The following is a 16,930-nucleotide window of genomic DNA, read 5'->3' as shown; positions in this document are numbered from 1 at the left end:
TCCACAGTGCCCGAACACCCGGCCAGCAGTGGCATAATTGGGTTTGACCCAAGCTGTCCTGGGATGTGAGGCAGGGGACTCCTCCGGATGGCCACCAGGAGGCTGGAAGCAATAATCCAGGAGAGAAGGGCAAAGGCCCAGGGACCATATGAAAACAGTAGAAACCGTAGTCTGTCTGCACCAGGACTGGAGAGGTTGCTCCAGACCCAGACAGTCCTCAGACCTGGAAGGGTTCACACAGCCTCAAACTGAGTTCTGCACACACACACACACACCCAGGACGGCGGCTCAGGGAGCCAGCAGGACTCCATCAAAACCTGCAGTCTGTCCTGGAAGGAGAGGACATGGAGAATCTGGGGGTAAAAGGAGAGAGGAGTCCCCTGCCATCAGGCCTGACCTAGCCACCCTCTTTACTGACACATTTTATAAATGCTCTGACCTACCAGCCAACTCCTGAGTGACTATGGAGAGGCCAGGTCTAGTCAGTGGGCACTTCTACCCCACGACCTCCACAAGCAATTTTCAAATCTTCCACTTTTAAAACAGAAAACGGTTAAATGCACCGTCTTGTATATTTTATTTAAATAAAAAAAAATTCTAGCAAATGCTGCCTCCTTCTGGGGCCAGAGATGGGAGTGGGGTGAGGTTCACAGGGAGGCCTGGAGTCTCCTGAGCCCTGCTGTGGAGGGTGGTGGGACAATGTCTCTTGGGAGGACAAGTGTTCGAGCCTTCACCCCCAAGGAGTATGGAGGTGAGCTGTGTGCAGAGCTGTGCTTGGGAGTGTGAGTCCTGACTAAGCACGGGTATGCAGCTGTATATGACCTGTAGTGGTCCTTGAGGAGAGTGAGAGTGTCACTAGGGAAGGGGGAAGTGGAGGAGGTGGGGGGTGGGACGTGACTCAGATCTTCCTTTCTGACTCTACCAAGACTCCAGAATCCTTGTGCTCTCTGGAGGAGGAAGTTAGTACCTGGGTACACAAACTCCAACCTGCTAAATACTGAGTAGCAAACACATGGGCCCTCAGAAGAGGAAGGGTGGCTGGGGATACAAGGAGACCATAGCAGGGCAACAGGTAGAGTATAGACACTGGGCTCAGCCCAGGAGCTGTGAGGAGGCATGGTACTGACTCCCAACTGGTGAGCTGCTGCCTCACACCCTGCCCCTCTCGGTCACCTGCAGAAGCAACCTGCAGGCCCTAGGACCTTGCTTACTTGGGCAGGTGTCGAGTTGGGAGAGCAGCATCTTCAGATTCCTGGCAGCTTGGGGACTACCAGTCTGCCTGCCTGGGAGGGGAAAGTCCTCAGAAAAGAGCAGGGAACCCAGCCAGTCAGTTCCCCATCACTGCTTGCCCAGGCTGTTTCCGTGGTGACAAGCCTGGGAGTCCTGTTGCTAAGTAGTCAGCTCAGCAGACCCAGCATCCCCATGACAACTGCCCCCTGTGGCCAGGTGGCAGCGCTTCCTCTGGGGACCCCAGGGCCATAGCATAGGTAGGGCCCGAGTCAGCCACTATGGGGCAGTCTGGGCTGGACTGCATTGGCCTCTGGGTTGGGGGAAACCTTTGCAGGTGGGGTGGGGTAAAATAGCATGCTGAGGGATGAGAGGCAGGTCTGATCAAACTGGTGGAATACTAGTCACTATCTTTTCTGTTCCTAGACTTCACAGAATCAGTAAGTGCTAAGTGCTAGGTGTTTGCTTGATATCACATTTCATCCTGCCACCAAGATCAGAATGATCTTCAGTGACAGGGAGCCACAGGTCAGGGGCTCAGAACCAGCAGGAACTTACCCCTACATATCAGCCAGTGGACAGAGCTGCCGGACACACTCAGGCCCTGGAGACTCAGTCAGAGCTTATCCCTGGGCACTAGGAGCTCAGCAGAGACAGAGTGGGAGAAGCCATTGTCCTGGGTGCAGACAATGTATGAAGTGGTTGTCTTTATAGAATTAAAAAGCTGCAATGAGAATGACTGTTGGTTTGTTTTCCCTCCTCACCATGGACCAGCAATTCTAAATAGTCACTGGCAAAATGATCCTCCCCCACCTGGAGATGCTATCCTGCCCAACTCCCCAAGCTTCAGCACCTGGCTGGCTACCAGATAGTGGGAAGGCCTGAGGCTCCCTTTGTGCCTTAGTGGGATCAAACCAGACTTGGAATTTTGGAATTTCAGTTGTGCACGCATGTGTGTGCGTGCATGCTTGCGTGCGTGCATGCGTGCGTGCGTGCGTGTGTGTGTGTGTGTGTGTGTGCGCACATGTACACTCTGCTGGGGATCAAACTCAGGGCCTTGCACATGTAGGCAAGTGCTAGACCATTGAGCCAAATGCTCAGGCTTTTACTAAGTTATTTAGGCTAGCTTTGAACTCACTCTGTAGCCCTGTCAGGCCTGGTGAGCCTCCTGCTTCTGTTTCCTCAGCTTCCTCTTGAGTAGCTGAGATTACAGGCCTGTATCAGGCCTGGCTCAGTGGAACCTGTGAAAAGACTTGGTAGAGTCCCTCCCCAAATGCTAGTCTCTCACACTAGCCGCTACCTCTCACTCTTTGGAGCCCAGCTTCCTGAATGGTCTCCACTTCCTGGCCTGGGAGTCATTTCTTCCTCCTTGGCAATGTGCTTCTGCCTTTCCCTTGGAAGAGTTCGGAGGCAGTCCTCCAAGTCCACATGGGAGTTTCCAGGGCTGATGTCTGTGTCTGGTCTTGCTGATCTCCCCAGTGTTGGACCTCACTGGCCAGGTTCTCCCTAGCTCTGAGGTCATGGCTCTCCTCTCTTGGCCTAGCATCAGCCTGTAAGGGCTTGTCTGTCTTCTAGAAGGTTGGTGCTCCTGGAGCTCTGTTCTTGGCCCCATCCCATCACTGCAGACACCTTGGGCAATCTCACCTATGCCCAGGGCTTCCTCCCCTGCAAGCAAAAGCTTCCCAGAGTCCATCTCAATCCAGGACGCCCATCCCCTGAGCTCCCAGCCTCTTCTGACAGACTAGAGACCTTCCATCCTCGATTGCAGGAAGCTCCTGGTTCAGCACAGAGCCTGCCCTGCTAACCCCTGCCGCTGATTGACTGCTTCTTCAATTCATTTTTTCTTGAAGGTGGAATATTTCAGATAGGCAGAAGATAACATTCCATAACTAAGACTAAAGATAAATAGCCATTTACCTAGTTTAAGAAACAGAACATGGGGCTGGAGAGATGGCTCAGCAGTTAAAAGCACTGGCTGCTCTTGTAGAGGACCTGGGTTTGATTCCCAGCACTACATGGTGGCTAACGACCAACCTAACTCCAGTTCCAGGACATCCAACACCCTTTTCTGGCCTCCTTGGGCTTTGCACAACACAGGTGCACTTACATGTAGGCAATACATTAATACACATAAAATAAAAATATTAAGTGCTTTTTTAAAAAAAGAAACAGAACATGCCTAGTTTAAAAACAGAACATAGGTCCTGGAGAGATGGCTCAGCAGTTAAGAACACTGGTTGTTGTTCTTGCAGAAGACCCGGGTTCGAATCCCAGCACCCACATGGCAGCTAACAACTGTCCATAACTCCAGTTCCAGGGGATCCGATGGCCTCTTCTGTCCTTGCGGGCATTCCATGACACAGGTGCACTTAACTACATGCAGGCAATACAGTCATACACATAAAATAAAAATAATAATTTTTTTTTGTCTTTTTGAGACAGGGTCTCCCTGTAGCCCCAGCTGGCCTGGAACTCACTATGTAGACCAGGCTGGTCTTGAACTCACAGAGATCCGCCTGCCTCTGCCTCCCAAGTGCTGGGATTAAAGGCGTGTGCCACAACACCAGGCATAAAAATAATATTTAAAAAAAATAAAAATAGAACATAAAGAATGTCTTTAAAGGTATCTCTTCTGTTCCTCAGTGTGTACCTCTTTCTCCAAGGAAAACCGAGATTTAATGTTATCTCTCCCTCTTACTACAGAAGCAAAGTTCTCTGTATAGTGTATTCGGTTGCATAAGAAGACCAAGGAGCAGATGGAATTAGCAGTACCTGTTTGGTAGTGAGGAGGATTTTTGTCAATAATATTGCTCAGAATTGCTGTGATAAAAATTGGTGTGTTTGTTAGCTTTGTTATTATTTTAAATTTCTTTACAGTGATGCATATATATCATGGGCTGGGGATGTAGCTTAGTTGATAAGAGTACTTACCTAGCATGCATAAAGCCCTGGGTTCCATCCCTAGCACTGTATAAACCGGGTATGGTGGCACATGCCTGTAATCCTAGTACTCAGGAGGTGGAGGCAAGAGGATCAGGATGTCAAGACCAGCCTTGGCTATAAAACCAGTTGTAGGCCAGCCTGGACTATGTAAGAACCTGTAACAACAACGACAATGAGTATCTTTTTATTATCTGTACTAGAGGACAAACTCTGCATCTTTGCACTCCACTGAACATTTCTGTAGTTTTAAAATATTACACAAATGGTACCATGCTGCATATACTTATTTTTACACTTGATATTATAATTTTGAATTCCTGTTAATGCAGAGCTCCTTTTTCACTCTTGTATAGCACTCCAGTCTGGAAATGGGTGGTGGTTTTTGCTATTACAAACACAGCTGCTACAGGAGTTCCTGTCTATGGTGAAGTGAGTCTCTAGGCTCTGTATCTGGAGTGGAATAACTGAGTCATCAGGCAAATTAATCTTCTTTTTACAAGATAATGCCAACTTGTTTTAAGTTGTTCAAACAATTTGCACTCCCACCTGCAGGGAATGAGTTATTTTTGCCCCACATTCTTATCAATAACTGGAGTCGGCAGGCTTTCCTATTTTTCCCAATCTAGAGCTATCTAATTGTGTTTTAGTGAGCAAATCCCTAATTACCAATAAAGTCGAATCTTTGTTCATATATTTACCATTTATGTTTCTACTTCTGAGAAATATGAATTCACGTGTTCTGCTCAGTTTTTTAACGTCATTTGTCTTTTTGTTGATTTGTAGAATTTTACATACATCTGTTAAGAAAACAAAATAAATCTTAACATGTGTTGTAGATATTTTCTTCCTGTGTACTGTTCATATTCCCTCCCTCTCTCTTCCCTCCCTCTGTCTCTGTATGTGTGCATGTATTTTGATGAACAGATGTTTTACATACTAAAATACAGTTCATTTGGAGATATATATATATATATTTCAAATTCTAGAAACATCCTTAGTGCCTTCTTATACTCTGATACTACATTATTTTATGGTACACATTTATAAAAATGTAAAATCTTAGGCTGGAGAGATGGCTCAGCAGTTAAGAGCGTGTACTGCTCTTGCAGAGGACCTAACTTCAGTTCTCAGCACCCATATGGCAGCTCACAACCACCTGTAGCACCAGCTCCAGGGAATCCAGTGCCTCTGCTCACATATACAAACCACACAAGGCACACATTAATACTCATAATTAAAAATTTAATAAGTGTAAATTCTTGCATTTTATATTTAAGTCCTTAGACTATCTGACCATGATCTTTAAAAATGTTTATTATTATTGTGTGTGGCTGAAAGTGTGTGTGTGTGTCACTGTGCACATGTGGAAGTCAGAAGACAACTTTCAGAAGTCTCTCCTTCCACAGCGGGATCTGGGGATGAAACTCAGGTCATCAGGCTTGCACAGCTAATACTTTTTCTGGTACTGGGTGAGGTATGTTACCACTGGCCCCTGAGCTTGCTCTTGATGTGCTATGAAGATATAATTTCTTTCTGGCCCATTTGGACAACTAATTATTGGCGTGTGACTCATTGAAGGGACCCTAACTTCTGGTAAGCGTCTTCTTCTGTGTGTCTGTGTATCCCACCTGGGCCTGTGCTCAGGTGCTCTGTTCTGCACCATTGTCTAATTTGTCAGAGTTCACTCCTATGACTCCAACTTTACACAATACATCGCTACCTAGTAGATCAGCCTCACCCTCTGCTTTAGGAATGATGGCCATTTTAGAATCAGATGGCTGAGATGTGTGATGAATCCAGACTGAAATTATAATGGACAGACACAATGAAGAACACCTGCGTTCCTGCAGGATACACTTCCCCCTACATTTAGGTTCTCTTTAACATCTTTTTTATTAGTCAGGGTAGTTGCTATGCACAGACTCAACAGGAAAAGCACCAGATTTCAAGGATTCACCATCAAAAGGCTTGTGCTGGCTCAGGTGAAGTTCTAGGTGGGTCAGGTAGCCACTTTTCTTACTGTTATCAACTAGAAGTCCTGGTTCCCAAGATCCTTGTGGGAGGAGAATGGGCCAGTGATAGAAATGATGGAATTGGATCCATTTCTCTCTAGCAGACAAATCACTTCATAGTCCACTGCCACAGAGCCACAACATACGCACAAAGGAGGCTGTGTATTGGGGATATACACCTGGAATTTTGCCTGGTGTCTTGGTTTCATTTCTGTTGTGGTGATAAAACACACTGACGAAATGCAACTTGGGAAAGAAAGGGTTTATTTAGCTTACAATTCCAGGTCACAGTCCATTTTTATGGGGAATCAAGGCAGGAACTTAAAGCATCACATCCATAGTCAAGGGCAAAGAGAGAATAATGCATGGACCCTCGCTTGCTTGCCCTCAGCCAGCGTTCTTCTCTCTTACTGTTCAGGATCCCTGAACAGTGCTGACCACAGTGGTCTTTCTGTATCAACCCAAAACCAAGACAATCTGCCATAGACATGTCTAAGGACCACCTGATCTAGAAAATGCCTCTTTAAGAGTCTTCCCAAGTGATTCTAGGCTGTGTCCAGTGGCAGTTCAAACTAACCAGCACACCAGGCATTAATGATCTTGGCCAATTCTTTCAACAGTTTCATGACTTTCTTCATCAAGGTTTCAACATTTTATTACTTTATTCCTAGCTTCTTATGTTTTTGTGGTTATTGCTAATTTTATCTATGTTTCTTATTGTGGTATAATTCATATGTAGCAAAATTCACCAATATTGTTTAGTTCAATGAGGTTTGACAAATATACAGTCTTACAACCACCTTAACAGGATATAGAACATTTTCATGATTCCTCCAAATTCCCTCATGTCCATTGCAGTCCACTTCCTCCTCCTCGATGCCTAGCAGTCTGTTATCTGGTCACTAAAGTTTTGCTGTTTCTAGAATTTCATGCAAGTAGACTCAGTGTTTGGTCTGTGTCTGGTTTATCTGATTTAGCCTAATGTTTCTGAGCTCTGTCCGTCACTGTGCTATATTCCTTTGTATGACTTTGTCACACTTGTTTATTCATTCACCCACTGATGAACAATTAGGCTGTTTCCATTTTTGTCTATTGAGAACGAAGCTTCTAGCTGGGCGTGGTGGCTCGTGCCTTTAATCCCAGCACTCGGGAAGCAGAGGCAAGCGGATCTCTGTGAGTTCAAGGCCAGCCTGGTCTACATAGTGAGTTCCAGGCCAGCTCGGGCTACAGGGAGACCCTGTCTCAAAAAGAACCCCCCCAAAAGAATAAAGCTTCTATGGATGTTTATTTTCAAACTGTCAAGTGAATGTAGATTTTTAAAACACTTAAAATGACAAACACAAATCACGTGTATTTACTTTGAAATATGCATTTAGTGAAATAGCTAAATTGTACTAATATGTGTTACGTCATATATCTTTTTTTTGTGATGAGATCACTTAAAATCTACTCTCCTAGTGATTTTCAAGATGAGTATATATTTTCATTGATCATAGTCTCTAGAAATGGCTCTGAGTCATATGGTAAGGGTATGTTTCATTTTGTAGGAAACCACCAGGTTACTTTCCAAAGTGGGAGGGCTGTTCTGCATTTGTATCAGCAATTGTACGGGAGTACTAGTCACTTCATGACCTTATACTTGTAATCATTAGGCTACAGTTTCACCATTGTAGAGGTGTAAAATGTTAATACCAATTTCAATTTGCATTTCTGTAATGTCTAAAGATGCTGGGCATCTTTTCACTTATTTATTTCCTATTCATATATGTTCTTTTGTAAAGTCACAATTCAAATCTTTAGACAGTTGTTTCTATTGAGTCTTCCATTTCCTTATTGAATTATAAGTGAAAGAGTCAAGATACAAATCAAGATAGATGTTTGGCAAATATTTTACTAGTTTGTGGCTTATCTTTCCATTTTTTAAATCATGTCTGTCAAAGATTAGACATTTTAATTTATAATGTCCAACTTATCAAATTATTATTTTCTGATTTATACTTTCTGGCCAGAGAATGAAAATAGCACATTAGAAAATACCAATAGAACACAAAAGAAGACAGCAGCAGAGTGAAAAGGAACAACAAAAAACATGGAGCACAGAGAAACCAAACAGGAAAGTGCCAGATGTAGCTTCTACCTTATCAGTAATTGTATTAAATGTAAATGGATTAAACACTCAGATTAAAAGATTGGTGGAATGTATTTTAAAAACTTCGTGATTCAACTATATACTGTCTACAAGAGATATATTTTCTTTTTTGTATTTTATTTTATTTGATGTGTAAAAGTATATTGCCTGCATGTATTTAAGTGTACCTGTGGCCTGACAGAGGTCAGAAGAGGGGGTTGGATCCCCTATTACTGGAGTTATGGATGGTTGTTAGCAGCCATGTGGGTGCTAGGAACTGAAGCTGGGTCCTCTTCAAGAGCAACCAGTGCTCTTAACCCAAGCCATCTCTCCAGCTCCTAAGAGATGCATTTTATATTCAAATATACAACTGGGTTGAAAGTAAAAGAATCTTGAAAAAATATATCAGGTAAACATTGGCCAAAAAAGAACTAGAGTGCTATTCTAATATGAAAGTAGACTTTAAGACAGAAATTACTGCCTAAGACAAAGAACATTTTGTGACAAGAAAATAGTCAACTAAGAAAATATAACACTTTAAAAAATACATATCCCCCAAATTCATAAAGTAAAATCAGACAAAGGGAGAAGTAGATAATTCAATTGCAGATTTCAGTAATTTACTTTCAATAATGAATAGAACAGATAAACTGAAGATTAGCAAGAAAATAGAAGATTTGAAGCCAGACATGGTGGTGCACACCTGTATATCCTAACACCTGGGAGGTAGAGGCAGGAAGATCAGGAATTTAAGGCCAGCCTTAGTTATACAGAGAATGTGAGGCCAGCCTGGACTACATGAGACTGTCTCAAAAAAGAACATAGAAGATTTGAACAACGTAAATGAACTATACGTAACAGGCATCTCTGGAATACAACATGCAACAATATAACTCCCAAATGCATATGGAACATTTTCCAAGACAGACCACATGCTAGACCACAGGTCTTAATAGATTTAAAAATGCTGAAATCATATAAGGTTTATATTTCATGGTCACGACAGAATGAAACTAGGAATCAAGAGCATAAAGAAAAATTTTAAATTCACAAGTACAAAAATTAAACAACACACATGAAACTAACCAATGGGCCAAAGAAATCACAGGTTGAGACAAATACACATTCTCTTGGGGTCTGACACACACACACATCCTACCAAACATGGAATACAGCAAAAGCAATACTGAGGGAAATTTACAGCATTTGACTCTTGTACATTTGGTTTAATTATCTCTTTGATTAGAGCTCTCTCTTACTGTCTTTGGAGAAAATATTTAAAAGCATTCCTATTATTTATCTGGTTATCTGAATTTGTTTTCCTTTTAAAATCTCATTCAAACAGTTTAATGAGATTTTAACTTCATTCAAACTTTTCCTTTCTTGAGTGGATTTGCCACCATGATGTGTTAACCTGCTTCACCACTCCCAAGACTCTGGTCAGGGCTGGAAACACTTTCCTTTGCCAGATCACTGTTCAGGCCTCAGCATTTTCCATGCTGGTTGGCTATTTTTGTCTGTTAAAGTCTGTGCCTTGCTCAAGTTGGAAACACCTCAGCAGCAGACTATCTTACTTATGCTGCATCCTCAGTGCACAGCCCACCACAGGCCCTCAGGCATACTAGAAATAGTGAATGATTCCTAGAGTTTTGCGTGAGGAAAACCCTGACTGGCCCAAAATATTCCTTCTCACATATCACCTGCCCACTCCACGTTCTCTTTGGCTTCAGTTGCAGCCAGCTCTCTTTCTGTTAGTATACAATGTTCATAAGCAGTTTCTTCTACCAGGAACTCACCCAGGCAGCTTTGTTTATGGGAGCCTGCTTTATCATTTTGCCTTCAAGAATAGACCCTGGCTCTTCTTTCCTCTTCCAGAAAGCCATAAGCTACTCAGAATTCTCAGCAAGACCTCTCCCTCTCTATCGGAACACAGATGCAACTGTGGAGGTCAGAGGACAGCTTTGGGTGTCAGTCCTCACCTTCTACCTTGTTTGAGGCACAATCTCTGTTGTTTACAGCTGTGAGCTTTGAGGAATTCTGGCCCCACTTCCCATCTTGCCATAGGAGCACTGGAATTACAGTGCTTTACATCAGTTCTGGGATTTGAATTCTGGTCCTCATGCTTACACAGCAAGCGTGTTACTCACTGAGCCATTTCTCCCTCCAGAGACCTATTTTGGAGTTTATGAAAGGAACCTCCCTCTTTTTTTTTTTTTTTTTTTGTCTTTTTGAGACAGGGTCTCCCTGTAGCCCCAGCTGGCCTGGAACTTACTTTGTAGACCAGGGTGGCCTTGAACTCACAGAGATCCGCCCGCCTCTGCCTCCCGAGTGCTGGGATTACAGGCATGCACCACCACGCCCGGCTTCTACCTCATTCTTGTAACTCAGTGGTATGGTAGCAGAATTTCTACACCCAGCTCAACTGGGTCCAGACAGACCTGTGCCCCTGCCCCAGCCTCTTCGACAGCCTGCTAGGGCCCTACCACTTATCCCAATGACAGCAGTCTGTGCACAGGCATGTCGGGATGGCGACGAACAGCAGGCTTCCTGACAACCACGTGAAGTCCGCTGCTGCCTGGCTCTGCAGCGCCTCCTTCTCCACTGTATACTAGACACCCCCATTACAAGCTAGGCGTAGCTTAGGCATATTTCCTTGGCAAAGCTTTCTTAAGTATCTCCTGCCTCCCAAGAAGAGTTCTGGCTTTGTCAAATTCTCTCAGCACTGGGCCATGGTGCATCAGCTCTCTGGCTTCAGGTCTTACCTTTCTCACAAGGGATGCTCATTTAGTAAAGACCTACAGTGCATTAGGCGCTGAGGTGGAGAACCCAAACACTTGGTTCCCCTCCTTAAGGAGGTCACTGTGCACTGGAGGAGACATAGATCTAAAAATGAATGATCAAGGGATTGGATGGTTAGGCTGGATCTTTAAAGATAGACACAGATCTATGGGGGGGGGGAGAAGGAAGAGCAGGGGAGAGGAGAGAGAGGGGAGATGAGAGGACAGGGGAGGAGGGGGACAAGGGGAGAGGGGAGGAGAGGGGAGGGGAAGAGAAGGGAGGGGAGAGGGGAGAGGGGAGAGGGGAGAGGGGAGAGGGGAGAGGGGAGAGGGGAGAGGGGAGAGGGGAGAGGGGAGAGGGGAGAGGGGAGAGGGGAGAGGGGAGAGGGGAGAGGGGAGAGGGGAGAGGGGAGAGGGGAGAGGGGAGAGGGGAGAGGGGAGAGGGGAGAGGGGAGAGGGGAGAGGGGAGAGGGGAGAGGGGAGAGGGGAGAGGGGAGAGGGGAGAGGGGAGAGGGGAGAGGGGAGAGGGGAGAGGGGAGAGGGGAGAGGGGAGAGGGGAGAGGGGAGAGGGGAGAGGGGAGAGGGGAGAGGGGAGAGGGGAGAGGGGAGAGGGGAGAGGGGAGAGGGGAGAGGGGAGAGGGGAGAGGGGAGAGGGGAGAGGGGAGAGGGGAGAGGGGAGAGGGGAGGAAAGTTAGAAAAGGCACCCGGCCAGTTGCAAGGAGGGTCACTGTCAAACTGCTAGTGAGACTGAGGTTGAGTAGAAGATTGCTTAACAAAGGCAGTGACATGGGGGGGGGTGTAGGGTGTGGAGGGACACTTGAGAGGTAGAGTGCTGCAGGCATTGAGGGCAGAGCCCAGAGTGGCTCCAGTATTCCCCTCTGGGAGAGGATAGAGATATTCAAGGGGGGCAGGCATCTAGCAACCAAGTGGCAGGGGCTTGCTCCAGGACCAAGAGTGTGTGTTGGAACAACTCTGGCACTGCTGTCTCTTAAAATCTGGAGGAGCTTGCTGGAGGAGCCCACATATGTTGACTATAAAAGGTCCTGAGCCTCTATAGACTGGATTTCTGTGGATTCTTAGGTTTGGCTTCAGACTCTAAGCTCTTGCTTCCAGTGAGCCCATTCCAATGATGGGTCACCCACGCCACGCCAAGCTCTGTGCTGTTACTCATCTTCTCTTTGGCCAGAGGTTAGCTTGGTTCGGAAGTCCCTTGTGCACCTAGCAGCTGTCACATAAGACCTGGGGAGTTGAAAGGGGTGTATTTTATATAAGAACATAGCATTAGACAATGCCTCAGACTTTTAGAAAGTTCCTTGGTGGGGCTGGACAGATGGGTCAGTGGTTAGCAACACTGGCTGCCCTTGCGGAGGATCCAGGTTCAGTTTTCAGCACCCAAATGGTGGCTCACAACCACTGGTAACTTACTATAGGGAATCCAACATCCTCTTCTGGCCTTGGCAGGCACCAGGCATACATGTGGGACACATACAAACATGCAGGCAAATACTCATACACATAAAATAAAAATAATGTGATTTAAAAAGTTCTTTGGGATGCCTCAAGACCAGCTATCTCCCTTTGGGAGCACCTTCCCCATGGCTGCATCCTCTCATCTTGATAGTAGACTGCCAGGCCCACCCCACCCACGTTATTTCATGAGTTCCAAATCATTCTTTCCCTGAAATGCAATGAATGCTCCCTCTAAATGTTTCTGAGCTTGACTCTAGGTCCTTTTTCATTTCCCAAATGAAAGCTGTGTAAAATAATGTCTTAAACATCTTTCACTAGGCTTAACGGTAACAGTAGATTTAAACAGCATTTTATTCCAACATTAAATAGCATGAAGAATTTAAAAGTACTATTTTCTGTCCTGGTTGCCTTTAATTGTCAACTTGACACAGCCTAGTCATTTGAGAGGAGAGCCTCAAATGAGGAACTTCCTAGATCAGATGGGCCTGTGGGCATGTCTGTGGGGGATTGTCTGGATTGTTAACTGATGTAGGAGGGCCCAGTCCACTGTGGGCAGTACCATTCCTAGGCAGGTGGTCCTGAACTGTATAAGAAAGTCAGTTGAGTATAAGCTGGCCTGACAGCCAGCTAGCAAGGGGGCATCCTTCATGGTTCCTGCTGTACCTTTGGTTGTGCAGTGAGTTCCTTGTTTGGAGGTAACACTCTGTGGAATAGTGAGCAGGCCTGCCTTGACATCTCTCAATGATAGACTGTGATCTAGACTTGTAGGCCCAATAAACCCTTTCCTCTCCTAAGCTGCTTTTGGTCAGTGTTGTATCACAGCAATAGAAATGAAACTAGACTATTTTCCTTCAATTACTATCTCACACTTCTTCCCCCCAGTACCCTGGTGCTTCCCCTTTGGGAGATGGAAACCCAAGATTAAGAGTAGGACACTTGTTGGGGGCCTTTTGTTGGGGTGGCCCCTCCTGGCTCCCTGCTTGTCTGTGAACTGCTACCACCCTCAGAGCCATCCACTTAATTGATGTTCTCCAGTCTCTCCTTGACAATGCTCCCTACTGGCAGGAAGGATGCTGAAACCAGGAGTGGCTGGCTGAGGGCTTCTTTACACAGAGGCTTGTCCCTGTTGCTCATCTTCGATCCAATCTCAAGGGCAGTCTCATCTTAGCTCTCAGCACCAAGTTAATAGTTGTGGCAGCAGTATTATTTCTTAGGACTGTCAGGCAGACAGGTTATCTTTCAAGCTCACTCCAGGGGTCCAAAGGACACAGCTGCTGAAGAGGGAAGGTCCTGGTACCACAACCCTAGGGATGGGCTCTAGACTGAGTCTTCAGGGCTATTTGTTCACTCATCAAAGAGACAGGCCATCTGCTGTTGTCAGAAGCTGCCCCCAGAAAGCAGTGCGAAATTCTTGTCTGCACTGAATGTACAGGCCTGCAGAGACTCAAACAGATGTCACTGTAAAATGAGCCAAAAGCGCCATCTAGGGACATAGAGGGGACAATACAGGTGAGTGATGTGGCTGGAAAGAGATGCCAGTGGAGATGTCACACATAGGCAGACACTCTCAGCCTTCCCTGGCTGGAGTAGCAGGTGCATCTGGTGGCCGCTTAGCTGTCTGGACCTAGAGATGGGCCAGACAAGCGTTGAGCTCTGGGAGCACAGACCTCACCCCGAGGCCAACCTGGTACCATTAATGGGAGTGACCGGCTCTAAGTTTCCTAAAGTACAGGCTGGCAGCAGAGCAGATGGACCACAGGGGCACAGGGACACTGTGCTCTGTATTCAGCCCTTGCTCTACTGCAAGCTCACAGATAGCATGCTGCCTGTGGTTGCTGAGATCTCCACTATTCCTGGGACACTGTGAAGCAATCTTCAGGGCGAATGCAGCCTCTCTGCAGCCCCCCTGCCTGACGGTATCTGGGAGCAGTGGGTTGGATAGAAGAACAGCCCCGCATGAGCCCATGTTAACACCGTGAGTCGTGCAGCAGCAGCTAGCCTACTCAGGATGGCCTACTCACACTACTCATCAGGATGGCTTTGCTGCTTGTTGCCACTTGCCATTCCTCAGGATGTTCATCCCTGTAGGGCAGCAACACTGGGACAGGGACAGGGACAGGACTCATCTTTGGGGTGGTGGATGGTCAGACACCTTCCTGACTCACCTACCTCCAACCTCCCGCCAGGTTGCTCTTAAAACGCTTGCTTGCCTGTATGGCAGTGAGAGAAACAGGGAGGTTATTAGAGGCTGGGACTAGAAAGTTGCAAAGTAGCTTTAAGGAAAAAGGAAAAGAACTTTTTGACCACACCACAGTTTGATTGGATTAAAAAAGTGTATTGGATTTCCAATACTAAATAAAAACATGAATTGTTTTTAAAAAGCCATAGAGTTTTACAGCATCAGCTACAGAGAAGGCCAAACAAGTGTGTACAGAACCCAGTCCCAGCAGTCCTCCAGGGCCCTCCAGCAGGCAGCAAGGCAACAGACACATTTGTTCCACATCCTCCAAAAGGAAGCTGCTGAGCAGCAGCTCAACTAGGACACAAGACACACAATGGTTTAGTTTTCCAATCACAGGAAAATGTAAGAAATGTATTAAATTGTGAAACGGTGTACAGAATAGCTTTGCTTTTTCTGAGTTTAAAAAATTCCAACTTTGAAGTTATTTTATATTTAAAAATAGCTCCCTCCCCTCCCCTATCCCAATTCTGTGGCAGTATCCAGGTACCAAGGCCCTGAGGTAACAGAAGTATCAGGGTTCATGGGAAGGAATGCCCTAAACACCAAGCATGGTCTTTGGGCAAAGATTAGACAGCTTCTGGGAAATCTAGCCCTCCGGGTGGCTGGAGTGCCCTGACTGCTTTTTACGATCAGCTGAGTACACTGGTTGTCTCAGAACCTGCCTGGCACCATCCCGTGACCAGCTGGCAGGGCAGCATTAGATCACTGCATCTCTCATTGCCCCCAAAATCATACAAAGAGTTTATCTTGTAGAAAAGTAAACATGATAAGACCTAAAAAGGGTGAAATAGCCCATGTTTAAGGGCAGGTGCACTGAGCACCCACTGGTGGTCTAAGCAGTCTCACTGGCTACAGAACCAAGCCCAATTTACTTTCTTCATTGCCTTCTAGGGATATTTTGGGGGATGAAGATGCCTGAGGGTTACTGGCCTTGTACTTCTTGTTATATGTTCATAACATTAAAAATGACCCCAAGTACACACCTCAGCTTCTTACCTCTTTTAGAAAAAGACCATAAGAACTCTGCACAGACAAAGGCTTCTGTGTGTGGCTGAGTCAGCATACCTGGAACCTCTGTTGCCTCATCCTGACTGGGGTTTGACTGAGCTGCTGGGATCAGGGAAGGCATTCCCTCCACTGACTCCCTCCGCTGTCTCTGTCCCCTGCTGCTTGCAGAATTATGTTCAGAAACATGTGAGAAAGCCTTGTGGGCACCACAGCCCATTTGCCTCATCCTGGTTGATGCTTTTCAGAAGGAGCTCTGCAATGTGGGAGAGCTGCCTGACTGAGAACCAGGACCAGAGAAGTTGGAGTCTTTTATGGAAACCAAGCTCCTTCCTTTGCTTCCAAATCTATAGAGAACCAATGACAACAGCAGAGCAGGGCCTCCATCCTGTGCTTTCTGGCTTCCAGGGGAAGAGTCAGGTATCTCTCAAGCAATTAACAACACATCACTGAGGGCCTTCGTGTGCACACTCCCAGCAGGACATGACCAACGTACCAGGGCGGCTAAATCCTCAAATCCACCTATTGCACAGAAAAATTTATAACCAGATCCAAACAAAACTTCAATTGCTATGTAGTGACAGTAAGATGGACATGCCAGGGAAGGACACTGAAGAATATGCTTCCATTCTCTGCAGGCTTCTGGAGGAAAGAACAATGATGGAAACATTCACAGGACCTCAGTAGCCCCTCCATTTCCTATTCCCATCCCCAACCCCCACCCCAATACTGAATCTGCACAGAAAGCAACCAGCAAGTCTTTTCAATGTTACATTTCATTCAAATAGATCTGTAATCTCACAGTGATGAGAGGAGAAAGTCAGGCCTTTAATAATTATAATAAAAAAATAATAAAAAAGCTTACAAACAGCAACGCAACACCGCCCCCTCCCCCAACCCAAGTGATGGATTAACAGCTGGCAGAGGATGCAATGTCTCAAAATTAAAAAATAAACAAGCCGGGCGTGGTGGCACACACCTTTAATCCCAGCACTCGGGAGGCAGAGGCAGGTGGTTCTCTATGAGTTCGAAGCCAGCTTGGTCTCCATGGTGAATCCAGGACAGCTGGGGCTACAGGGAGACCCTGTCTCAAAAAGGAAAATAAAAGAAGCCGAGGCTTCTAGAT

This window comes from Nannospalax galili, unplaced genomic scaffold, assembly GCF_000622305.1.
Source record: "Nannospalax galili isolate Female #2095 unplaced genomic scaffold, S.galili_v1.0 scaffold54, whole genome shotgun sequence".
Taxonomy (NCBI): Eukaryota; Metazoa; Chordata; class Mammalia; order Rodentia; family Spalacidae; genus Nannospalax; species Nannospalax galili.
This window is presented reverse-complemented; position numbering follows the sequence as displayed.